At 30.4% G+C, this 25,980-nt stretch overlaps 1 protein-coding gene across 12 annotated transcripts in view; it reads right to left on the bottom strand.

Annotated features, from left to right (window-relative positions):
- Positions 1–25,980, bottom strand: part of bru3 (bruno 3) — a 286,566-nt gene that overhangs the window by 116,234 nt on the left and 144,352 nt on the right. The gene's annotated exons all lie outside the window — the stretch shown is intronic.

Genomic DNA, 25,980 nt, shown 5'->3' with positions numbered 1-25,980 from the left:
CCAATTGTCGTGCCCCTTCAATCGACAAGCGGATGATGATGATGATGGTGGCATAATAAGAATATATATAAAATTTATGGATGGAGAAGCTTTGTGGGGACGAAAAAACAAATTGTTGAATTCTCATATACAATATACATGAGATGCGACTGTTCATGTGGATATCATGCATAATATGGATGTATGATAATAATGCTTGTCGTTTTTATTGTATTTTTTTTTTGTCAGTGTTTTGTTCCCTTTTTATATCTCCTCAATACATCCATCGCACATATCATATCAAAAACATTCTTTTCAGTCATTCTAAGAAAAAAAAAAGAATTTCTTCTCATTTTTATTTTTATTCTGTAAATGATGACATGGTTCAGCGACATTTTCATAGCATTCATCCATTCATTCCTTAAGCCATGTCCTTAAGCGACAGCAAAATATTCAAATTTAAGTTTTTTTCCCTCTCCCTTTCTTTCTTGAGTAATTTTTAAAAAGCAGGCAAGTGAAAATGATTGAAGTGTTGAAGATAAAGAAATTATTTTTCATTTCTACTTCCTCACTGTGGAAAGTTATTGAATGGATATTTTTATAAATAGGAAGAAGATGGAATTATGAATGAATTTATGGATATGGAATGTTCAATATAAATTTTTTACTTTGAATATTTCCTTTAAAAAGAAAATTTCTGACATCATATTGAGCTACTGTCCTCATGGAAAAGTTTAAGATATTTGATTTAAAAAATAAAAGAATTTTTCAAGTAACTGCTGTTTATAAAGAAGTAGAATGAGAACAGACAGGTGGTATGAAGTCTGGATATCAAATACAGGGGATCAATTGAATGTTTAATTGCATTTAAGGTTCGGTTTTGTTTTAATAAAATTAATTGAATTCTTCAAAATTAATGTTGTGGCATAAAACAGATTCAATTGAACAATTTTGGATGTTACACGACATCTGAGTCATTCTTGCTTTAGGACTCATTATTGCTATAGTTCAGATTTGCTCGATCAGACCTCAATTTGAAATGATTTTTATTCATTTTGAGAGTTATTGGTTATCACATTCAACATATTCTACTCCACTGCAAGCCTTAGACCTAATTAGGATTCAGCCAAAAGCGTCAGGCTTGCGTTTCTTGCATCTTACCGCAGAAAACTACAAGCCTGTGTATCTAAAATGCAGGAAATGCAGGCCTGCGGTTCTTCGCCCAAAATGCAGGGTTAATTAGGTCTTGTACAAGATTGCGAGCCCTAGACCTAATTAAAAGCCCTTGAATATTCCTAAGAATTTCTCAAGAAAAAAAGCATCATAAAAAGCAAAGAAAATTAACAAAATTTCCCAAGAAAAATGTCTACTTCAAAAATCCAAGAGTAAAACTCAATGGAATAAAAATAATCATGACAGCACCAGTGAGCAGAAAACAGAAAAAAAAAAATTCAAATTACTCAGTCTGAAGATATTCCCATCAGTGAACTCAACTCACTTGTAATTATTGCATATCAATAAGAAGGTTGTAACAAGGAACATGTACTGTACAACTCGCACACCTTTTCAATTTCACGTTATGTCAACTTTTCCATCTTCTTTTCACTTTCCTTTTCTGTTCTCATCATCAAGAATTTATTTTACTTTTTTTTTTTTCATTTCAATTCTTTTGTATAAATTCCCCAATTGTGAATAATAAAAGAAGATATTCAAGGAACGGAAATATGAATTCAACATGAGTGCGATGTATGATGATAAAAAATGTATTGTAATAATTGAATAATCATGTGTCATACGTTTTTTTCTCTACCTTATCATTCATATTTTTTTTTTCGCCTTTTACATTTCCCATGTGCTTTTTTTGTATTTGATTTTCCCTTTTTCCCTTCGTCTTTATTTCGATATTTCATTGAGGTGGAAAAAAGTTTTTGAATATTTTATGAAATGATTTAAATATTTCACGTACGAATGGAAAGAAAAATAAGGCAAAAATTGAAAGTAAAATGAAATGCTCGGTTTATTTATTTCCAAACCAAAAAGAAATTTCTTTTTTTCCTCTTTTTCTTCGTTGCAATGAGGCTTAAAAAATAACAGCAATACAGCTACCCACTACTTGTATCGGTGAATGCTTCATGTCCCTTTTATAAAACGAATTACAGACGGTCAAAATGATTTCAATGAATATAAAAAAAATTGGGATTTCAATTCTACTAATCTTCTCATTCATTTATTAGGTCCAATGATTTTCTTTTCATTTTCTTGTGCTTTATATGTGTGTACAGAGAAAGTGAGAAAAATAAGTGCTTTGTATGGATTTGGAAGGGATTTAGAAAAATAAAGAAAATTGGATGAATTTTTTTTACTTTGAGGATGTTGAAAATTTTGCAATTAGGATTGGACTAGTGGGATTAAGTGGGATGCTAACCCGAAAAGCATAAGTCGGTTAATCGTTCCTAAATTCGACACTAGGACGACGTGTCTTTGGTACTAAATTAAATCCGGTACCACGCCAGATTCCAATGAGCAGGGTACATTATTGGGAGACCTGATGAAGCTCCCAATGTAGGTGACAAAAGAGCAGCCAAAGAACTCTTGAAAAGAGGCCATTGAAAAATACAGTGCAGCATTTGGTATTGGTATTTGACAAAGGGCAGCTATCGATAAAGCCAGTTTTAGACGCCAACTGAAAGAGATCTTTGGTCATTGAAGATCTGTTCGGCCAGTAAAGAATATGAAGAAGAATCAATTTGTGCTTTTCGCGGAAGCAACTGAGCTCTGAATATTGTCTGCTGTGAAACACTGCTTTGAGGACTTTGGACGAATAATTTGAAATTTCAATTGAAATTTTTCCAATCATGTCCACTCTGTTCAAACGATTCATGGACTCATATGGTGAATAAATGAATAAAAATCAAGCAACACCAAAATTCTATTGTATAATGTATTCAAATTAAATTTGTAATTTTTCTAGCGTGTAATTATTTCCACTCCTCATATTATTTACATTCATTTTATCTCTCTTTTAGTTCTTTTTTTGCCTTCATCATCATCTCATTTTTTTCACATCCATCTATGTTGTAGAATAAAAACCATAAAATTGAAAAACAACAAAATTTTTCTTGCAAATTTATGCGCTAAATGAAAAAAAAAAAAAATCCAAACCAAGAACAGTAAAGAAAAACGATAGAAATGAAAACATTTGAAGGAAAAACATGAGAAAAAAAGCTTGAGAAAACAGAGCGAATAGCAACAACAAAAAAGAAGTTAACAGAAGCGAAAAAATATTGGGCATTCAATTCTATTCTGCTGTTCATCATCCTCTAGTGGCGTCTTTTTTTATATTTTAACTTAGCGATTGCCTTTGTCCCATCCAAAAAGAAACGAAAAAAAGTAACTTGCATGAAAAACATTTTTTTTCCTTACTTTGTAGCAGAAATAACAGCAGCTGCTGCTGGGAAATGCATGAATAATGAATGTTCACATTGGTTGCTTTAAACATTTATGGCAATAGTATAAAATTGAGTGGTTTTCTTCTTCTTTTTCGTAGTTTTTTTTTTGTGTGTATTTTACTGTCCAGTGGTGAATTTCAAATTTTTTTTCTCGAGATGAAAGTTGAGATTTTTTAATTAAAACTCTGTGGATTTATTCTACAATCAATAAAGTTGATTAAAGGAAAATATTTGGAATGTGTGCATTGGGTAATTTATTGAATTAAGAGTGAAGCGTGTGCAGAAGTGAATAAGAATGTTGACTGAGGTTTCTGGTGAGATTTTTTAACTTTTTTTACAATTTTTTGTAAATTCACAAAGCAATTCCTCTTAACTCATCTCTAATTAACTAATATATCAAATACACAAAAGCTTTTTAATCAGATTTAATTGAAATTATTAAGAAAACCAGAACTTAATCTCAAATAATCTCAAAACACAAAAGAATCTTTTGATCTTTCAAAATTCCTTAACTAATCCTTTTCCTGTAAAATCAAAGAATGAAAATCTATCAAATCATATTAAGACATTCAGCCACATGAGTATAAAAAAAGTAAATAAATTTAATTTAAAAAATTAATCCTAATTGCAGTTTTGCTTCAAATTCAATGAAAAGCTTAGAGACAAAAAAAGAGAGAATATTCCCCTATGGTCGATAATATAAAATAAATGGATAAATGAAAATTGAATAGATTGAATGGCTTCTTCTTTCCACATCCATCTCTCGCATCACATCACATCACATCACTTACAATATTGAATTTCATACATATTAATGTATTGTCTATGACTATGAACTAGTTTTTGTTCCTTCATCGCTCACTCTACATGTCCATAGAGATTCTCTTTTCATTCTTTCATTAAACTGTAATTATAATCAAAATTTAATTAAAGAAAACTGACGGCGGCGTCTAGTTGTTCAATTTTATTTAATTTTTTTTCTTGTGTTTCTTGCTTTTGTTGGGTTTTTTTTGCTCTTTCATCTTTTTTTGTTCATCAACTGATGAGTGAATGATAATGCTTATATATATTTATTTTTGTATAGAATAACTTCCATGCTGTGAGGCTGATGGATGATAAATTTTGGTGATTTATGTGTATTGAGTAATTTTGGGATAATTTGGGTAGAAAATAAGAGTAGTTTAATACTTTTACAATTACATGCTAATTAGGGATTGTTCATTTATTACGTAACTAGAATGAACGACCATTTGATCCCCCTCCGTACCCTAATTTCAAACAAATTACAAACTCTCTCATTTCAATTAATTTTAAAAACCCAGAAGCTCATAACATTCACTCCATCACACACGTGTATTTCATTCACTTTTTACTACGTAGATGTATAGATTAAAAGGCACATTTTCATGTTGTTAATGTTAACATAAAAGCTTATTATGTTTTTTTTCCTCTTTTTTTTTGGCTTATGATGAGAATCATGGTGATGGAAGAGTAAAAATGGAAAAAGAACATGGCACCATAATGGCCATTAAATCCTCATCCTTCCTCTCACTTCATACAACATATATATCTGTATATTGATAAAATAATGTATGTGAGAAGGCACACAATACATTTATTTATAATACAATATTTTGTCAACGTGTCATCGTATAAGATTGATATTAAAAATGGTTTATTATACAGCATATATGTCATATATTGAGTTGTAACGGTTGTTTTAAGTGACCATTACCTTACTCTCTGTCTCGGTCGCTCATTTATGTAACACATAAGAAAAAAAGTCATCTCACATACAAAATAGCCAAAAGTACCATAATGTGGAAAAATGGGAAAAAAACGTTTAAATGAGGCAAAGCATTCACGATTACATCATATGAAGCATAAAAGTCGATTTGGGAAAACAAAAATCCTAAGAGGAATGAACAAAAGTAAGGAATGATCTAAATTATGCATTTATGTACGTACAATATGTGGATATGGCTTAAAACACATACTTTATAGTATTATTGTTATTATTATAGATTGAAACAAGGTGTGAATAACAGCATCTGCTAAAGTAACATCTTTTCTCAATTGCCTTTCCATTCCAACAAAAAAATTCTCTTTCGCATCCTTTCAAGCGATAAATAAGAAAGATTGTGGGTGGAGAGGAAGAGCAAAAACATAAAGAATTCTTTTTGCACCTTCTTGGAATGGAGATAATAAAAATGCTTATTTTTTTTTGAAAACTTTCCAATTTTTTTTTTCGTTTCCTACATGCATGAGTTTTACTCTTGAAATTGAGACGCATAAATATTGTCTTGTTAATGAATGTGTTATGTAATTTGTGAACGGGGGGTGATACAGTAATATGTGAGTCTCCGAAGGGAGTTTTTAATGGGGTAGACTAATTTGTTTCCGATAAAATTCTTGAATTTATGGCAAACTAGAGCATTTTGTAATGTAGATAATTTTAGAAAATTAAGGAATATTGACGATAAAATTTATATTTTTAGGCTCATCAATTGTTGACACAAAAACACTCATTAATCCATTTTATTCCATCCACTAACCACATCAACAATAAAATGAACAAAGTAAAAATCAATAAAATAAAAATTTATTTGTCTTATTATGGATTATTATTTCCACAACACACGTTGTCATACAATTTATTTCTGTATTTTTTCTCCTTTTTATTTTTTGTTCTTGCACATACACCTCATCACATTAATATTAATTTATAGAATTTTCGTCTTATTCCAGAAACCTCATACCTTTCAATATTATTCATTCATATTGTCTCCTTATTATTTTTTTTATTTACGTTCAATTTTTTTATGCTCTCACACTATGTGTCTGTCAAAGAATTTTGTTATTTTTTGTTACAAAAACAAGAAGGTAGTGACTTAAAGTAAAGAGTATGTTGAGACATGAATAAGACTTTTTTATGTGAGGATTAATATAATTATCTTTGATTGTTGATTCAATTTTAAAGTGGGGAGCTGCAGATAGTGATTGGAAGGAGATTGTTGGTTATTGGAAAGGAATTGATGATGTCTGATATTTTAAATTTTCGTATTCTTTAAGAAATTTCTACAGGATTCATCCTTAAGCGAACTAGGGCGACTATCTGTTACAATTTTGCCGGGACGTTGCTGTCGCTGTCACAATTAAGCCTCAAAATGTCCTGATATTTCAAAAAGAACCTTTAAAGAGGAATTTTAAAAAAAATCGGGACATTTCAAGGCATTGTCGGGACACAGCAGCCACAGAAAAGCACTGCAGCATCCCGGCTAAAATACAGCAGATGGTCGCCCTCCCTACACCATGACTCATTACAAATTCCACAACTGAACGCCTCAAATCGTCCATATCAACGAATTGTCATACTTAAAGTACCAAAACCATTAGTAATCAGACTCAAGCACATAACAAGGAACAAAAAACCAAGCAAAAAAAAAGGAACAAAACAGAAATGGAAAAGAAGAGAAACGAAAACTTTAATCTCAAGTGAGTGAAGTGAATAGGAAAAGAAAATTATAATTAGATTTCCCAGTGGAACATTCTGTTATTCTGTTGCTGCTGTCTTCTCCACCCTCACACTTCATTTCACTTCATGATGATGATGGAAATGATGTTAAAGTAGCAAAACAGTAAGCAGACTTGCAACAAAATGTTACAAGAATTTGCATTTTTCGCCATTCATACACCCCGACATCATCATGAGAACTCATAACTTTACATAGTGTATATATGCATTCATTCATTTATCGTGGTATGTTTCTCTCACTCTCGGTGTCTGTATATATGTTTGTCTGTAAATCCAATCACAAAGTCAGAAGAATGAAATATCTCGTTGCTCTCTCTGGCGTTGCATTTTGCAATAAATGACTTTCGTTCTGTAAATTTTATTTATTTTTTGTATGGATGACTTTTGTGGAAGAGTTGGGGTTTTGAACATGTGGTTGGTTGGCTGTTAAAGGTTCATAGGTTCAATAGAGCTTGTGTTCGCTAGCTAGATTCATATGTCGACATTGTATAGCCTAGATCAATAGTTAACTGCTGATGGGGGTTCATTTCTAAAGAAAGTCTTAGACTTCAAGGTTTCGAACACTTAATATTAAGAATTTTGATAGCCACCTCCTGGAACTCCATTAAAACTTACAACTCATTAACCCAACTGCTCCAATGTCACTCACTTTCGTAATAAAAATTCTCTCACAAAATTTACAATTTATATTTTTTCTCGTATCTTTTTAAAGTGAAGGAAACTTTTTCATTTCTGATGGCTGTTCATATAAAAATAAAAGAAAATGAAAAATGACTTTTGCTGCAATGTTGTCGAGTAAAAGAAGAAATATAAAAATTTAAAAATTTTCTCCATTTTTTTTTTTGATGTACAATTTGCAATTTATTGCTATTAAAAAAAATTACTCAGACATTTATTAGCTTTCACTCAGTCATTTTAGTGGTAGTGGAAAGATACCCATCCATCTAGTTATCATACTGTGTATATAATTTAATGCATTATAAGAAATGAAATGTAGTTTAGAGCAGCAGCAGCAGCAGCCCAACAATGATTAATTCGCTTGTGATTTGGTGAATGATGTTGGATGGAAAAAAAAGACAAATGAGGAATGAGTTAGTTGAATAAATATTCAACAGGGACCGATAAAGCATCTACACATCATCGTCACATAGTTGTGCCATTCTATCACATTAAGATTATTACTGTTTCTGTTTTAATATCAAGATAAGGGTGAGAAATTTATTTTTATATTTTTTTTTGTGCTCATTCCAATTAAGTGGATACCAAGGGTCAGACACTATTTTTAAAATTGTAGAAATTGCAATTTCTTAAAATTTGTATGAAGAAATTGTAAAAAATTTGATTTCTACAATTTTTACAATTTCTCTTAGAAAAAAAATTGTGAAATTGGATTTTTACAATTTTTACAATTTTTTGTAAAAAAATTGTGAAAAATTGTAAAAATTGTAATTCTTTTTGATTTTAACTGAAATTTTTTTCAAGTCTTTAAAAAGTGAAAAATATTTTTTCAGATTGCTTTCTATAATTTTTGATGATATTAATGATTATAATGACAAAATATAATAATTTTCATTAAATTTATATATTTTTAATTATTTATACTTAGAAAAACCTGTTAAAAACACTGAAATTCATAGTTATTCGTTTTGATTTTGGGTCGATTTCCTTAAAACAGAGCGAAAATCTTTGGAAAATTCTATTGAATGACTCGAAAAAATGAATCGATGTTCTTATATCAAGATAAAACCATCTCGGAAAAGCAAATTTCGGCCTTAGGTTTCTTATTAGAGGCGAAAAACCTCTCAAAAAAGCCGAATTTTGCCTCGGGTTTCTTATTAAGACCGAAAAACCTCTCAAAAGAGCCGAATTTTGCCTCGGGTTTCTCATTAAGAGCGAAAAACTTCTCGGAACAGCCAAATTTTGCTTCGGGTTTCTTATTAAGACCGAAAAACATCTCAAAAAAGCCGAATTTTGCCTCGGGTTTCTCATTAAGAGCGAAAAACTTCTCGAAAAAGCCAAATTTTGCCTCGGGTTTCTTAATAAAAGCAAAAAAACTTCTCAAAAAAGCCGAATTTTGCCTCGGGTTTCTCATTAAGAGCGAAAAACTTCTCGAAAAAGCCGAATTTTGCCTCGGGTTTCTTATTAAGACCGAAAAACCTCTCAAAAGAGCCGAATTTTGCCTCGGGTTTCTCATTAAGAGCGAAAAACTTCTCGAAAAAGCCGAATTTTGCCTCGGGTTTCTCATTAAGAGCGAAAAACTTCTCGGAACAGCCAAATTTTGCTTCGGGTTTCTTATTAAGACCGAAAAACATCTCAAAAAAGCCGAATTTTGCCTCGGGTTTCTTATTAAGACCGAAAAACATCTCAAAAAAGCCGAATTTTGCCTCGGGTTTCTTAATAAAAGCAAAAAAACTTCTCAAAAAAGCCGAATTTTGCTTCAGGTTTCCTACTCGAGGTGAAAAACCCATCGAAAAATTTAAATTTTGTATTAAATTTCTTATATTAGTCTGAAAAATCTACAGAAAAACCAAATTAAGAATCAATTTTCTTTTACTAAGGTGAAAACCTCTAAAAAAAATGCAATTATACGCTTTAATCTCTATTAATTATAGAAAACACGTGTAGAATAATAATTTCATAAAAATTGTAAAAATACAATTTTTCTCAATTTTTGTATGCTTGTGAAATTTGATTTTTACAATTTTTACAATTTTTATATGGAGAAAAATTGTAAATTGCAATTTCTTCTTCATATCCACTTCCACTATCTCCGTTTCCATACAATTCATTCATCCATGTATGTGGAATATATCTTAACATCCCCAAAGTCATTATACTCAATGTGCAACAAAATTGGCCATCAACTTGTGTGCTATATGTGTATATAGTCAAAGCAGCACACATATACAGCACATGTGGTAAGTATATAGCATATAGAATATACAGAATGAACAAAAAAAGATGAATGAATGAATGAATGGGGAAATAGGAAGTAAAGGGCGACAACTGGGAAAATAGAAAGAAGAGAAAAAAAAAATGGAAACGCGAAGCAATAAAATTACATCATTAAAGAAAATTAATTTTATCGATTACTATATCAGTGTGTCTCTTTAGTCGACCATAGTCCATACAGTCTATACATACATATACATTTACACAATCACAATCACATAATCAATTTATACAGTCAGGTAAGATATTTTCCATACACAAAAATGTAAATTTTTATAGACTGTTTTTTCCTTTTCATTCTTTTATATTTTTTTTGGTGGTAACATAATGGTTAATGGCACTGTATGTACTACGTAACCCTCAAAATACTTATTTTTTATCGCACAAACCACAATAACAATAATTTTTGGTTCGATGATTAGAAAAATTCTTTTTTTCTACTTGATATTATTATTTTTTTGTTATTTTGGCAATGAAAAGCAGTGGGTTGATAGAGAGAGCGTATAGGCAGTTAAATTGAATTGCTGGCGGGGGACGTTGGAACAAAATGTTGTGTAAATATGAATTTTTTTTGAATTGATAATTATACGTGTAGTTGCAGTGCTGGATTCAGCTGGGTAAGGCTAAGTACTTTTAAGCCATCAATATTCAAGTTAAGCATCAAGTAATAAATCTTAAAACAAGCCAAAAAGCAACAGCCTTTCACTCCTCATCGAATCAATAAATTTATTCATCTACACCTCAATGTCCACGACACTAGACTCTATTATGAGTGCATGTATATTGACATTACAGTTTTTTTTATTCCGGTGAACATCGAACTCCAATTTGAAAATTCTCTAAATACATAAAATCATAAATGTATATTTTTCCCATACACAATAATCATCATAATACACATCATCAACCCCCATTTCCCTTTACTTTATTGTTATCTAATGAATGATGAGTTTAAAAATTCAGAATCTAACAGCAAGTGTTCTGTATACATGTGTATGTATTTGTATGAAATTGCATGAAAGAGTGAGTTTATAACATGTAAGTACAGAAATCAGCAGCATTACAAAAAAAGTAACTGTTTTGGAAGGATGAGTTAAAATGAACGACATTATAATCAATATGTATTCATCGCTTGTTACATTGTGTGTACATTTATCTCTCCGTGGAGTTGTCTGCGGAATGTTTTTTTTTTTTTGAATAACCATCGACCTGATTATTAATTCCAATGTTGTAGCATATTCATCTATGGACGAACTCTTCATTCATTCAGCTTTTTTTATTCATGGTGGATTTCTTGCTGTTCGCGGTGATGAAAGAATCAAGGGTTGAGGAGTTTGAGAGTTGAATTTAGTTCAAATTATGGGATGAGTGTTCAACCCTTGAGCCAGAAGAAAAGCAAGGAACACAAAACAATGGAGCAGAATTGAGGCTTAATAATGAAAATTTAGAAACATTAAAAGTATTATTATGATAATGTTGTGCCTCTTCTCAGTGTTTTTTCATGGAAAATCAACGCCATCATCATCATTATCATATGCTGATATTTCTTCTTCTTAACTGGGGTGCGGTGAATTATATTCCCAAAAAAAAGGAACCAACTCTTATACTTTTTATGCATGAGAAGGCTTCTTACCCATCAAAATATATGATACAAAACTATAGTAGCAGTCAAAAGAGAAATAATAATTTGACCCTTTAATCTTTTATACATTTTTATTGCTCTGATGGTCGAGTGAGGGTAAGAGAGAAAGAGCATTGAGTGGATAATCTTGTGACCCAGCTCTTTTTTTATACGAATTTATATCTCTAAATCTACACACACAGGATATTTTTTTTATAAACCATTGAATTGCTTCCACAGGAGAATGTACGTTAAAATACATGGACATGTTGAGTTACACACAAAAAAAAGGGTTCAAAAAAAAGTTTGGCGAGAACCGAACGGAAAGAAAAAAATTAATTCGTATGGAGGTCATTAAGATAATGATTTTAATATTGAAGTGGAAGAGCATGAAATTTGTTCGGGAAATTGCTCAAATTGAAGCAAGGGTTGACCTATTAAAATTATTGTAATCATGAATACTGTGGACATAATAGGTAAGAATGTTTTTTACATGAACATTTCATGTATGTTACTTTTAATTTGAATTGCGTTGGGGATTATGGAAGTGATTTTTAACAGTTAGTTTAGCTTGAAAATTACTGAGATTTTTTGAAATTTTGTCCTGTAAATTAAAATTAATTGAAGATTGAAGAACATTTCAAAATTAAGAACCTTATTTAATGAGCCAAATTGCATGCAAAAAGCAAAAAAAAATCCATTTAACCCAAATAAATATTCCAACACTTTTCCCAAGCAATTTAATCTCTATATCACTTCAAGGAGAAATTATTCATTCAACCAGCTCTTAAATATATATATAAAAAAAATCAATTTAATGAGAAATTTAATCTCATTCACAATGTGTGTGCTTTGTTTCTGTTTTGTCTAATTCAGCAGTCGAGAGTTTATAACCAGTTCTACACATATTCGCATCACCAATTCTTTTTATTACATTTTTCCCCATATCCACTACATATGAATTTTCTCTCGTTTTTTTTTTCTGTATTATTAACATACAATGTTGAGCCATCGATTTTAATGTGAAAAGTTTAGCGAGTCGGAAAAAACAACATTCAGAGAAAGAGTAAGAGAGATGTAGAGTGAGAGAATAGCATGCACACATGTACATGAGACAAACAAAAACGAGCGAACGGCATGAGGTTGAAAGTTGAACACAGAAAAAAATAACAGAGTAAGAAGAAAGAATAACAACGGCAGCATCAGCGGTAACATAAAGCTCAAATCGTGTATGTTTATGTTCATTTCTATTTTTCACCAGATGCATTACAATAAAGTAAAGCAAACGGTGGTAGTGAATCAGTCTGATTCTGGCGAATTATCTCCATCGATATGATGCTAGGTAGTAACTCGACTCTATGTCATTGCTATTGATATTGCTTCAAAAAAATATAACTGAGAATATACTAAGTTGTGTAAGCATTGGAAAAAAAAAAGTTTATCGCACAGAAAATAATAAGAAAATCATCAACAGAAGCGATAAACAACAGGAGGGTGAAGCGCAATAAAAATCGATTTGTAAAATGATAAGGCGAAGTATGTTGCTGCTGTTCTAACATTTATTCGAAATTCGAGCTTTAAACAGATAGTGAAACACAAAAAAGTATAAAAATCGACAGCAACAAGGAATGAGTGGAAAAAAAATTTCTCATATTTCAAGATCGGAAAATAAATAAATAATTAAACCGTTGGTAATTAATCATACGGTTGTATTTCTATCCATTTTATCTTCCTTCGTCAGCAATTTTTCATTTTATACTCATCCATAGACGAAAAATAGTCGAGAAATATTTCATTCAAGTTTAATTTTTTTTTTATCATCCCCATTCGATTTTGATGCAGCAATGTGATGCCTCTGACTATCATTTTAATTCATTTCAACTCTGTTCAATGTGCTCAATGAATTTGAGAAATGCTATATTATGCTAGGCTAGATATGTAGATAGATGGATGGATTTGAAAAAAGTACATAGCGAGAAGATATGCAGGAACAAAAAAAAAAAAACAACAGCAATAATCAATTTTCATTGTCATCAGATAGCAAAGAGTGAGAGAGAAACGATTAGATATGAGCAATGAGGCATGAAAAATATGAGAATGTAAGGTGATTGGATTTTGTCGTTACGTTAATCTTGTGCTGATGTAATGAAGCACTTTATGTGATTATACGAAAATTGGGGTAATGTGATGATAATTGAAATTCTGATGAAGGTTTCAACAGAAATTTTATGATTTTCTCGTAAATTATGTCTAACTTTTAATTTAAGCTTGCCTTATGTTAGGTTAGTACGGGTCAGTTTAATGCATAAAATTACTGATAGATTTGGGACACATTGAAGAAATTTAATGGAAGTCCAGCATTGAAATCAGAAAATTCATTCATAATCTACCCAAAAATAACTCTTAAACTTCAAACTAATTTTTTAACTGCAATAATCCATCAAAAAAAACTAATTTTTTCCATTAAATATAAGTTCCATGTCATCAGTGTCTCATCTTGTCTTTTTTAAGAACTAAACTTTTTTGGTAAAGCAATCTCTGATCTCATTTCCCCTCATGATTCCCTCTAATTTCCTCTCTCATCTCTACTGCTATGTGACAAAATACGAAAAAAAAACCGCAAACTATAGTAAACGACATTTTAATGAATTTTTATGACTCGTGATGGCAACATCTCACAATGTGCCAAAACTATAATAAATTATCATACATTTTTACTGTGTTTTACCAACAGTAAAATTATATAGATATAGATATAGACATCGATTAAAAATGGGAAAAATACAAACGAGCAGGCATTGTCGCCACAATTTCCATATTTTTTTTCCTACATAAATTAACCATCATGGAAATTTTTAGCAACAACACACAAAAAAAAAGTTTAATATTTTCACAAATATCCAAAAATGTGGAGAAAAAAAAATTTCCATTTTTTTAGGGGGCACACCCATCCTAAACCAAAATATTTTTTTGTCAATTAACTTATAAACTCATTCTATTTTTCTATAATATTGTCACAGAATATTCAATGTAAAAATATATATTTTTCATGAATAATACAACAGCAATATAAAAATATACACAAAAAAAAAATTATTCGGGTTCATATTGTCGTAACCAGAAAAAGGAGTATAGGAAACCACTGAAAAATAATATCAGAAAAAGCGGCACATACAATTGGGAAAAACACATTGAAATTATACGTGCCAGTATTTTAAATGGCATACACATGATTACTATTGGTCAACATTCGCTACTGCTGTTGCTTTTCCGAATTAAAATGAATAAAAAAAGGTTATAGAATATATAAAAAAGAATTCCACTTGGCTGTTGCTACTTTTCCATTCAATATAAAATATAATTTTATGTATTAGAAAAATTGTGAATTGTGTGACATATTGAGTGAGGGCAATAAAATCTACTCGAGTGTGGGAAAAAAATATGAAATAAAAAAACAAAAATATAAATTATAGAGGACGTCACAGACTATTGAAAATTTAAATTTATGTTTTCCAATTTTCAAAAATTACAAGTCAATATATGCATAGAATTTTTTTTTAATGTTTGATATCCATGGACTACGGTCGTTGTAATTATGGGGATATGAAATTGAGATTTTGTTGTATTTTTATGAGCGATTTGGATTGTTTTGGATATATTTTATGGTATTATACTCAAGGGGATAAAAGGGGATATTTAAAAATGGCCGAATGATGCCAGCATGCCTTTGAATCCAACCAGATTTGATGAATTCCGGCCTCCACCCATCGTCAATTCAGAATTCTTGCTAGTTTTGATCAACAATAATTAATATGAGCCACTTAGAGACTTAAAACAACCTTAAACGGCATTGAGAATAAGTCAAAAAATTCAAATTTTTAAAAAATCTTGTCAGATATCAGATACCATAAAAGTTACCATCCCTTTAATCAACAGTTTTCTGCTCAAACCACCAACATTCATATTATACATATGTATACATCCCGCATACATATTCCCATTAATTTTCACTATTTTTCTGACTTCTCCTTCCTATTTCACTTGATGGCGGCAGGAGTCCGCATATATACAATACAAAATTGTTTCTATATACATATATACACACACCGAACAACAATAATCATTATGGAGATGCTCGCTTAATAAGTTTGGCACCGATATGTCAAATAGCAGCTCATTTGTATGCATGATACACACTCTATACTATAAGTTCAACATGCACACACACAAACAATGCCACATACGCACATGAGTATCGTGGAAAATAGAAATGACATGAGGGGAAACAACTAGCTGTTGCTTTATAATATTCTAAGGCTCAAATGCTTTTGTCTAGATGAAATCTTGTAATTATTACAGTATTCTAAATGTGAAGTCTTCAAGATAGTTAGGAAAATACATAACATGATACTAAAGCCCCTTCTGGGGATTATTAGTGATTCCATATGCATTTCGACGACATTTCAACACAGTTTTTTTTTGTATCCTTCATGTCCTTCGTCTCTGAACATTTTCAATCGGATTAGTTTTTTTTTCTCTTTTATGTATGCGATTTTACCAAGCAAAAACGACTGCTATCTATTTCATCTAGTAATAGAGAGTCAGATAGCCAACATACCCACATAATTCACTGAATCTACTGATGTCGTATATTCTTACATACATTCATACATATTATTTCCCCCCTTTCTTGTTCGAACAGAATAAAAAAGAATCCATGTAAAAGTATCGATATGTTGTTAGTTTATAGATTGAACTTTATCTGATTCTATGTAATATATTTTTTGTGTATATGGTTCTCTTTGACTTAAAGTAAGACTTTGCTTTACATTTATTGCATCAAAAGAATTGGACGGAAAATTCATTTGAAGAATTATTGCATTTTAAGTGGTTAATTAAATTGAATTTTACAAAATTCAACTGAAAAGCTTTATTGAATAAGTCCGTCATATAAAAACTATCTATGCAACCTCCTTTTCAATCAGAACATCCGCTTTAAAGAGAAAGACCATTGAGAAAAAAGAAAATAAATGTCGATGATGGTAGAAAGGGCAACAAAGAGTAAGTCAGATAGATTGAGAACAAAATTACCATAATAGAATTGATTTTCGTTTGCTTCTATTCTACTTGACTACTGTTTCGATTGAATATATATGTTTTGGGTTTCCTTTTTTTCTCATCTTACTTCCTGCTTCCATTTATTTCTTTTCTTTCTTTTTTTTTGTGTCTTGCCAGAAATGTCAACGACGTCGAATAATGAGAGAAGTTGCTTCTTTAGTTGAAAACAAAAAAAAAGGACAAAAAAATTGATATCTATGGAATAAATAAATAAGAGAGCATCGAAGAAGTTTATTCTTATTATTGAAATCTAGACAATGTGGTCTTCGTATTGACATTTAATTCGTGGAAATGAAATCAACAGTTTCTGGGTTTTTAAGAAATGAAGAAATTTTATAAAGAAGTGAATAATTTAGTTAAGAGATCTGTTTAGTAAGATTGTCGTTATTTAGAGTAGAAAATAGATAATTGAATGATCCAAAATAGCACAAGATGGTAAATCGAATCAAAATCCGACTCAGACTGTAGTAGAGTGCTGGATCTGGCATTTTCAGAATTACATTAGGCTGAGTTTGGATTTTTAATAGATTTTTGCTATTTAGAGCTCATTTGAACTCATTGGAACTTCAATTATCCCAAAGCATTTATTTTATGTCACTATATTGTAGCTTTTATAGTAAATTTTTAATAGAATTTTCTCAAACAATATGCAACCTACAAACCTTAGCTTTCCATTATTCATTATATGACGTACACAAGTCGATCTTCATACATATTTATAATTAAAAACCTACATTCATCAATATTTATTTACAAAGAAACAAAAGAGTGCTTCAACTAAAGAAGTGAAGATTGATTTGAAAAGTTTCTGGTTTGTTTTGTTTTTTTCTCCTCTTTTAATCAATACATACAATCAGCTTGTGTGTAGGATAACAAATAAACAAGGCTATTCGAAATAAATTAATTGTTCAGGTTCTTCATCGATGTGCTTATTGTTGTAAAAATACACCATAATGTTCAGGAAAAATGCTGTTCAAATTAAAAGATTTCAAAGTTAAAAGCTATATTTAAAACTAATCATGCTGAAACATTCATTTAAGCAAATAAAATTATTCACTTTGACTTTCTGATTTTTGTTCAATGAACTGCTCATGAAATATGCATTGGACATCAGCATCGACCACTTGTGTACAATTCCAAAAAAAAAAATAAAATCTCGTTCAATAAAATCATTTACATTGCTCAATTTTCAGAGATTTTGGATACAATAGAAATGAATAAAATATATGAAAAAAAAAAGAGTCAAAAAACGATGAAATGAAATGCAAAAAGAACGTGCTTGTTTTCTCTCATTTGAAAATCCAAAACTATTGTGCACACAAGGAGCATGAAGATGCTTTAAAACACTTTACGGCCATTACCTGCTGACAAAAAAAAAGAAAACTAAAGAAGTCTTTTGGAAAAATGTTTTTCGGATAATCTAGGAAAAATGAGTGAATAAAGCGCATTTTTAAAAATGTTGCAAACCTTAGCACGAATGTGAAGGACAGTCATCATGTAAAGCGACAGTAGATTCACTCAATCAGTCTAGTAACAAAAATTCAACCCTCAACAATTCACATCAATTTCATGTCACATCGTCCAAAAAACGTCCACAATAAGTGCAAAATTATATGTACAATTTGAGACGACTGTCTCGAAATGATTCGATGGTGAGATGTGAGTCAGTAATTTAACTGTTATTATGTCTAAGGGAACGTAGATAGAGATGAATATAAAGGAAAATCACTGGACATGCAGCAGTACTCACAATAGTGGTGAGCATATTGTTAAAAATATATACACAGTATATATAGTTCTTTTTTTGGTTTAGATAGCAGAATGGCAAATAGCAACAAACGACCAATGTATATAGAGTGCGGTGAATAGTGACCACTTTCGTACGTGAGCTCGTTATAAAAAAATCTCAGGCATTTCGTGACATTTTTAAAATTCTCTCTCAAATGTTCAGATTAAAAAATGTTGCATTCCTGCCTTTTTTGCAATTTTATTTTTTTTTTTCGGTGTGTTCAGGCTTTGAATTTTTTTATATGTCAAGTGGGACTTGAACAATTGTGAAAAATTTTATTTGCCGTCCCATGAACAAAGAAATGTTGGAAAAATTACAGGAAGAAGATTGCCATAAAAAAAAACTAGCAAATTGTGCAAAAAAGTAGGCATTCAGTCATTCATTACATATCATACAATCCTCACAAACTATAATTTTCTCGACAACATTCTATTCCCGTAGAAATGTGAGAAGCAAGCAGTTGCAATCATGCCACTATATGTTTTGGTGAGTGTATGTTATATGACTCTTCATTTTAATGCCATCATTATATTCGTATTTTTTTTTTTTTTGCTGCTCAATGGATATATAGCATATGTGAGGCATATAAAGCAAATGAAAGTTTTGCCACATTGTCTATCATTATAAAATGTGGATTGTACTATGATAACATCATCATTATCATCGTAATAAACATTTCATTTTCTTTTAGTGAAGTGAAGAAACAATAAAAAAAAAAATTTATAACAATCTACTGAAGCATTATACATTGTTTGATGGTCTTTATGTGCTTATATGGCGGAGAGGATACATTGAAATTAGTAAGGATCAAGTAAGGATATGTGGTGCATAATTTTGTGTAAACTTTTGAGGAATTATTGTAAAATTATGGAGTTTTGAGTAGCATTAAGGATAATTCTGATGTCTGAAGGTGAATTTGAGCTTTGTGCAGCGGTTCCTTGCAAATTCTCCAATTTTTACTCATTCTTACAACATTTATCAATTTAATAAGCCATTACACAACTCAATCACTGTCAGATACTTCATTTAAAATACTAAATTTAATGGAAACCTAGTTATTAAATTAATTTATGCTGAATAAGACGAAAATAATCAGGAAACCCGATACGACAGTCCAAAAACCATTGATGATTATAACATTTCAATATAATTATCACCTATCAAAATCTCATTAGATATGTCATAAATTCCTTGCTGCCGAAAATACAAATAATGAGCCATGTACATCCGCCATTGCATTAAATGTTATTGCAATTATCTATTGTTCATTAAGTAACGTCTCATACTTCCAACATTAACAATTTCTTCATTAAATCGAACAGCTTTTACTTCATTTAATGATAGCACATACAATATAAATTTCTTTAGTCATTCATTTATTTTTCATTTCGCTTGCTTGTGTCTCTCTCTCTATCTATCTTGTCTTTTCATTCTCTAGTTATTATTTTTGATGACATGACGTCGTAATGATGATTATGGGGATTCAAAAAATAAATGGTGTCAATATTGTTATTCTGCATTAATGGCTTGAGAATAATTCATGGACGATGTTATGCTCATGGATTGTTATTTTGTTCCTAGCTAGCTAGAAAAATGAACATTTCGCATTTCATTAAAAATGATATAAGAAGATGGAATATAATGATGTAATATAGCAGTAAAAAGACAGTTATGATTAAATGAATCGCACATTCAAGAAGGGATGAAATGGGATAGAAGATTGGACGATGTCAAGGACGGAAAGTGGGAAAATATAAGATTATCAATTGTAATTTCTTATGAGTTATTTCACATGATCATTGATGTTTTTCTAGAGTAAGTGTGTTGCAAATTGCTGAAGCTTGATTGCATTTTTTGGATTCTTTGAATGTTCTGGAAGTTCTGATGTCAGTTAAGCAACTGCTTCAAAAAAATCAACATCGAAATTCCCAATCAAATACGCAACATGCTTGAATTTTCCACAAAGCTAAAAAATCCATCAGAATAAGTTCCAAAGAAAATCCTCACAATACCATTCAAAATTTTCACATTATCCACAACAAATGGAAAAAAAAAAATCTTCTTCAATTTGATTTTTCAATTCACAAGAAATCCTCAAATATTTGAAAGATTCATTCACAAAATCGAGAATTGTCATTGAAGAAATCCTCAAAATTAAGCATCAGACACATATCGACTGATTTCCATGTTGTTTAACTTTACGATCGAATAGTTCACTTCATATTGAAAGTGTTTATCGTTAGATTATCGATACAAAATCCATTTATGAGTGTATGAATGATAATGTTTTTGATTGTGGCTTGCTGTACAAATCGATATTTTGTTGATTTGAGAAGGAGGCAATGTTATCTACTTAAATTTTTTTGTATACATCCATAAATAAAGAACGAAAGGGAATAAGAATCATCAAACCACATTTTTATATTGTTTTACGATGCTTTTACGATTTATCTCGTTTCTTCTGTGTATATAACCATGGATTTATAAGTGTATGAAATGAATGGGATGTAGAAAGATTTTTCAAACATTACGAAACGGGGATAATAAAAATAAAACAGCACAAGAAAAAAGCGCAAAGAGAATGAGAGAATCTTAAGGCAAAACATATATATATCGTTCATCGGCACACATGGAAAATTATAGCTATTTCATATATGAAAATACTTTTTTATGTGAAATTTTTTTCCTTTCTCACTCTCCCCGTTCATTTTTTTTTCTTTTTCACTGCCTCCAACAAACATTTAACATATTGACTGAAAAAATGTGATAACGAAAATAACACTTTGAAAATGGATTTCTCATCGTGTGTGGATGTAGAGCATGCATATATATGGAAACGGCACTGCCAAATCTTTACACATTTCCTTTACTAAGGAAGGATTTTTTTTTCGGCATCATCAACATAAGAAGATGAGGAAAAAGGCATGAAAAACTTTTTTTTTCTTTGAAATGATTTTCTTCACACTGCTTTCGCCAAACTGAATGTTTTGGAATGTTACTTTGAAGTTGAATGAAATTTAAAGCGCATTTTGAGGGATTTTAAACTTTGCATGACGTTTTTGAGTTTGAGGATAGTGTCAGGCAGAGTAGACAGGATTCTCGTGGAGTTCAGACTCCAAGAAAACGGGGTTCGGAGTCCATTTGCAGTCCGACGCCCAGAGTCCAGCCAAGTCTGGAATCAAGTCACATGACCAATCTTAAAATTCAAAAACCAAACCAATTTTTACACAAAAACCCCGCTAAAAACAGAGACTAAGCACCAAACATGTAAAAAGGAACCAAAAAAAAAAAAATCGTAATGTGATTATCCGAATTGGAATTTAAGTTTTTTTCTTCTTCATCCTTTCCATTTTGCCTCTCGGCCCTTATCTCATAAAGCATTACATTCAAACACAGAGAGATCTAGTGCCTTTTCAAAAATTCAATCCTCAAGAATGGCACACAAAAAAAAAAATGAAATAAAATAAAATAAGAGATGTGCGAATATGTGTGAATGCTTTGAATGATGAAAGGAGGAAGTTGAATTTCATACGATTGGATGCATGAATGAAAAGCAATAGAAGTTAAAAGAAGAAGAATAAGAAACTAAAAGTGATGCTTGTGTGATGATTTTTTGATGATAAAAGAAGGAAGTTGCTTGAATGAATTTGGTGGGGTAAGGAATATTCAGATAAGAACATATTCATGTATTTTGTGTGATATGCATATTAGATGTTTTTTGGGATTCTTTGAGTGTGAGTAGATTGAGATATTGATCGATAATTTAATAAATTTTGTAGACCACGACTTTTTTCATTTGGTCTTCAGCAGAGCGACGAAATCGACTCGGGTTTTGTATCAAAAAGTCAATTCAAGCTTTGAACCAAAGTCTTTAGTTTTGAAAAATTCTAAAATTTATATTTTCCTACTTTTAAAGTAATTTCAACATTTTATTGACTTCCAATTCTCAATAAAGTCAATTCTAACCAAACTTTCTTATCTATTTCAATTCTATTCTCAAATTAAACTTTAAAAATGAAAGAAAATGAGAAAAAACCTTGAAACTTTTTGTAACTGACATTAGAGTACATTTACAGACAGACCTTGCGGCTATAATAACAAAGTCTCCACATTTTTTAGCAATCAAAAGTTTCTCCACTGATAAGAATCTCTGTCAAAAGAATTGGAAAATTGTTCAGCTATTATCAGTTACAACTTCCTTGTGGGTTTTTTCAAAGGAAATTGTTTTTCTTGAGGAAAATTGGTTTGTGAATTTTCAGGATGTTATCTGGATGTTTGTTTTGGTTGAGCTTCAAGTTTTCTAGAAAATGCTTTAAAATTTCCTTGAAAACTTAAGAAAATTCTCTTAAATTACACATAATCTCAATCAAAACTAAGCAGCAATACCCAATGGATGCATTAAAAATAGATTTTTCTCTAAATGCCTGTTTAATTTCCTCTAATATACTCAAACGATGAAGAACATCTCTTCTTATTTCCCTTAAGGACTAAAGAATAAGTAGACTCAATCAAAAATATCTTAAAACTCACTTTCATGTGAATGTAATTGCTCGTCAGGTAGAAGCAATAAGAAAATAAAATGGTTTCTGAATTGAATTCAGAATGCGTTGAAAGTTTCAATTCAATTTTTTTTATTTGTGAGCTTCTTCGTCTTTTTTTCCACCTTCATAGTTATTCAATATTATATTACAGACAGAAAACTTGGAATCTCGAATCGAATAGAAATAAATAAGAAAGAAATCCGTCATATTGTTGTAATCCATTCATCAATTAATGAAATTGACGTTAACATGGGGAATTTTTTTTTTTTTGTCGGAATGGAATAAAAGGGATTGAAAAAGAAAGAAATAGACAATCTGTAGAGTGCACATAAAGTGCTTGTTATTATCGTAAAATCTCTACAAATATCCCAAACAAATTCCTATAATGCTTTTTTAACATCTCCTTTCCATCTCTAGTTATCTTCATGTCGATGGATGGGATAAGGCATGCTGTACATGAACATTTGATAAATAGAATGGATTTTTATTTTCCATTCTCGGTACACATCTATGGTATGGATCAGGGGTATAGTCAGAGAAAGATTATAGTGAATATATTGTGAAATAAGTATTTGGAAACTTAAAATTTTCAAATTTCAATTAAAGAGTCATTTCATAAATTTAAAAATCAGTCATCGAGATTTGATATTGATACGTAAATGAATATTAATAAATAGACAAAATTACATCATCAGAATCAAGTACACTCAATTATTTTAATTAAAGCTATTTTATTTAATGTTACTAATTGGTATAAAATTCACTTTGCATCTCTCATTTTGTTGATTGCAACTATAGATTCATGCTAATTAAATAAATGTTGAATGGAAAATTGAGAATATTTTTAGATATTAATTAGCAATAGTTTTGAAACTTGTTAAATTGTTGCAGTTTGAATGGACATGAAAGTTTTGCAAACATAATTAAAGTATTGATTTTGATAATGACGTAAATTAGAGAAGCATGTCTTATTGAATGATTATGATATCTTCTAATTGAAATGGCAAATAGATTTATTAAAATTGAAAAGTGCACTCAAAAGAGGTTCGACAACAAACAATAGTTTCAATTATATAATAAGGAAAAATAAATAATGCTGTATGCAAATATTGAAAAATTGCACGATATTGTTATTTATTTATTATCATCATGGTGATGACATGAAAATGTGGAAATTATGTTAAAAAATAGCATTCGCATGTGTCGTTCATCATTCTATTGTGTAAATTTGCATGAATATAGTTTACTTTATGGGGATGAATATGAGATAGAAAATATTTCTATGGTAATGTCCTTACTATCCCCTATTTATTACACTTATTATTCTTTAATAACAACATTTTTCCTCTCATTCTCTGTGTGTCGAATTCAAATGAAAAAAAAAGCTCTTCATGTTTATGAGTAGGATGAGCAACAGCAGCAACAGTATGAAGAAAATATGATGATTATGATTATTTTGAAAATAATAACATTGCTGGCATTGACAACTTTATCATGTCAATTGTATAGCAGTGTGATGGCAATGAATTAAATTCTCATGTCATATTTTTCATCTCATTCATCTATCCATCTTGTTGATGCTTTTTTGTTACTCTACTTTAGTCTCGTTCTCTTATTTTTCAATAACATATTTAGAGAGCTGTAGCTATGAAATGGGGAAAAGAAATGAATGACAGAAAGGAAAGTCATGGAAATGAAATGAATGTGAATCTCAATTGCATAGTACACATCATTCATAAGCATGTCTCAAAAATCTCCATCTGAAATATTTGAACGAATATGAAGAAGAACTTCAATATTGAAATATTTAACACATTTTTCATTATTTTTTTGTATGTGCATTGATTGAACAGATGAATATTCACCTGAATAGATGGAAATTTGTTTTTCTGATTGTTTCATATTTAATGGAACTGAGTTTGATGCTTTAGGTTTTGAATAAGAAATTGAAAAGTGTGGCTTTTTACTGTCAGAAATGAGGAATTAATTACCAAAACTTTTGATTTTAAAAATCATTAAATTTTAAGTAAAAAAACTCATAAATTGTTCAAAAACATTTTCAGACATGTATTTCGTTTCTACACAGAAAAACACATGAATTCAGCTGGCAAAATAATGTTTCAATACTCAATGTGAATTGACTCGTAATCAATTGCAGTAAAGTAAACTAGATGAATGCAAAATAATTAATTTTCTGCTACTTATGCTTGCGCTTCTATGTATATTAGCATTTGAGTTTAAAAATGGGTTTTTGGAGTGCATGATGCATGCGAATGCAAATTAAATAATAATGATGATAAATTAATGGATGATCAAGGAGTGGAAATTGTTGAGTGTTTAATGGATGTTTATGTATAATTTTTATGTTAATTTATTGGGTTCGTGAAATTGCATGACGGTATGCTTTAGAAATTAATGGAATCTTCCGAAGTTTTGGATGAGTCGAACAATCTGGACTAAGTCTGGAATCGGGATTGGAACAGGAATCAAGACATCAAGGGAACTGATGAATGTCTCGGGCTCGACAATCTTAGAATCCTTTGTATCGGTGTAAAATATCCAAAGAATTGAACAATTGGCAGAAATATGTAAAATAAACCTCAAATTCGTCGCAGAATTTGTGTGAACTAAAGTTGACTTTTTCAACACAAAACACGAATTCTAAGCTCTAATTGAAAACCACAATCCAATTCAACATGCAACCTAACAGCACAAAAACTTTCTCATCATCATAAAATTCATCTCGAAAATTTAATTTTATGTATTGTAATCTCAATTTTTTACAACCATTACCGTTCCATACTTTTCATCTTTCTTTGTGAAAATTTGCAAATTTTGCATTCCACCGAAGTACACAAAACACACGCAAAAAATAAAGAAATCATCAAAAGTTTGATTCAAAATTGTGGAAATAATTTCATTCAGAACATGTTTACGGCACACAAAAGCGAAAGAACTTTTGCCTCAATAAAAAATGTGAACAAGGGGTACAAAAA

This window comes from Chironomus tepperi, unplaced genomic scaffold, assembly GCF_022539635.2.
Source record: "Chironomus tepperi strain 1889 unplaced genomic scaffold, CSIRO-AGI_Ctep_v1 contig_261, whole genome shotgun sequence".
NCBI lineage: Eukaryota > Metazoa > Arthropoda > Insecta > Diptera > Chironomidae > Chironomus > Chironomus tepperi.
Note: the sequence above shows the minus strand (reverse complement) of the source record. Positions and strands in the feature narration are given on the sequence as shown.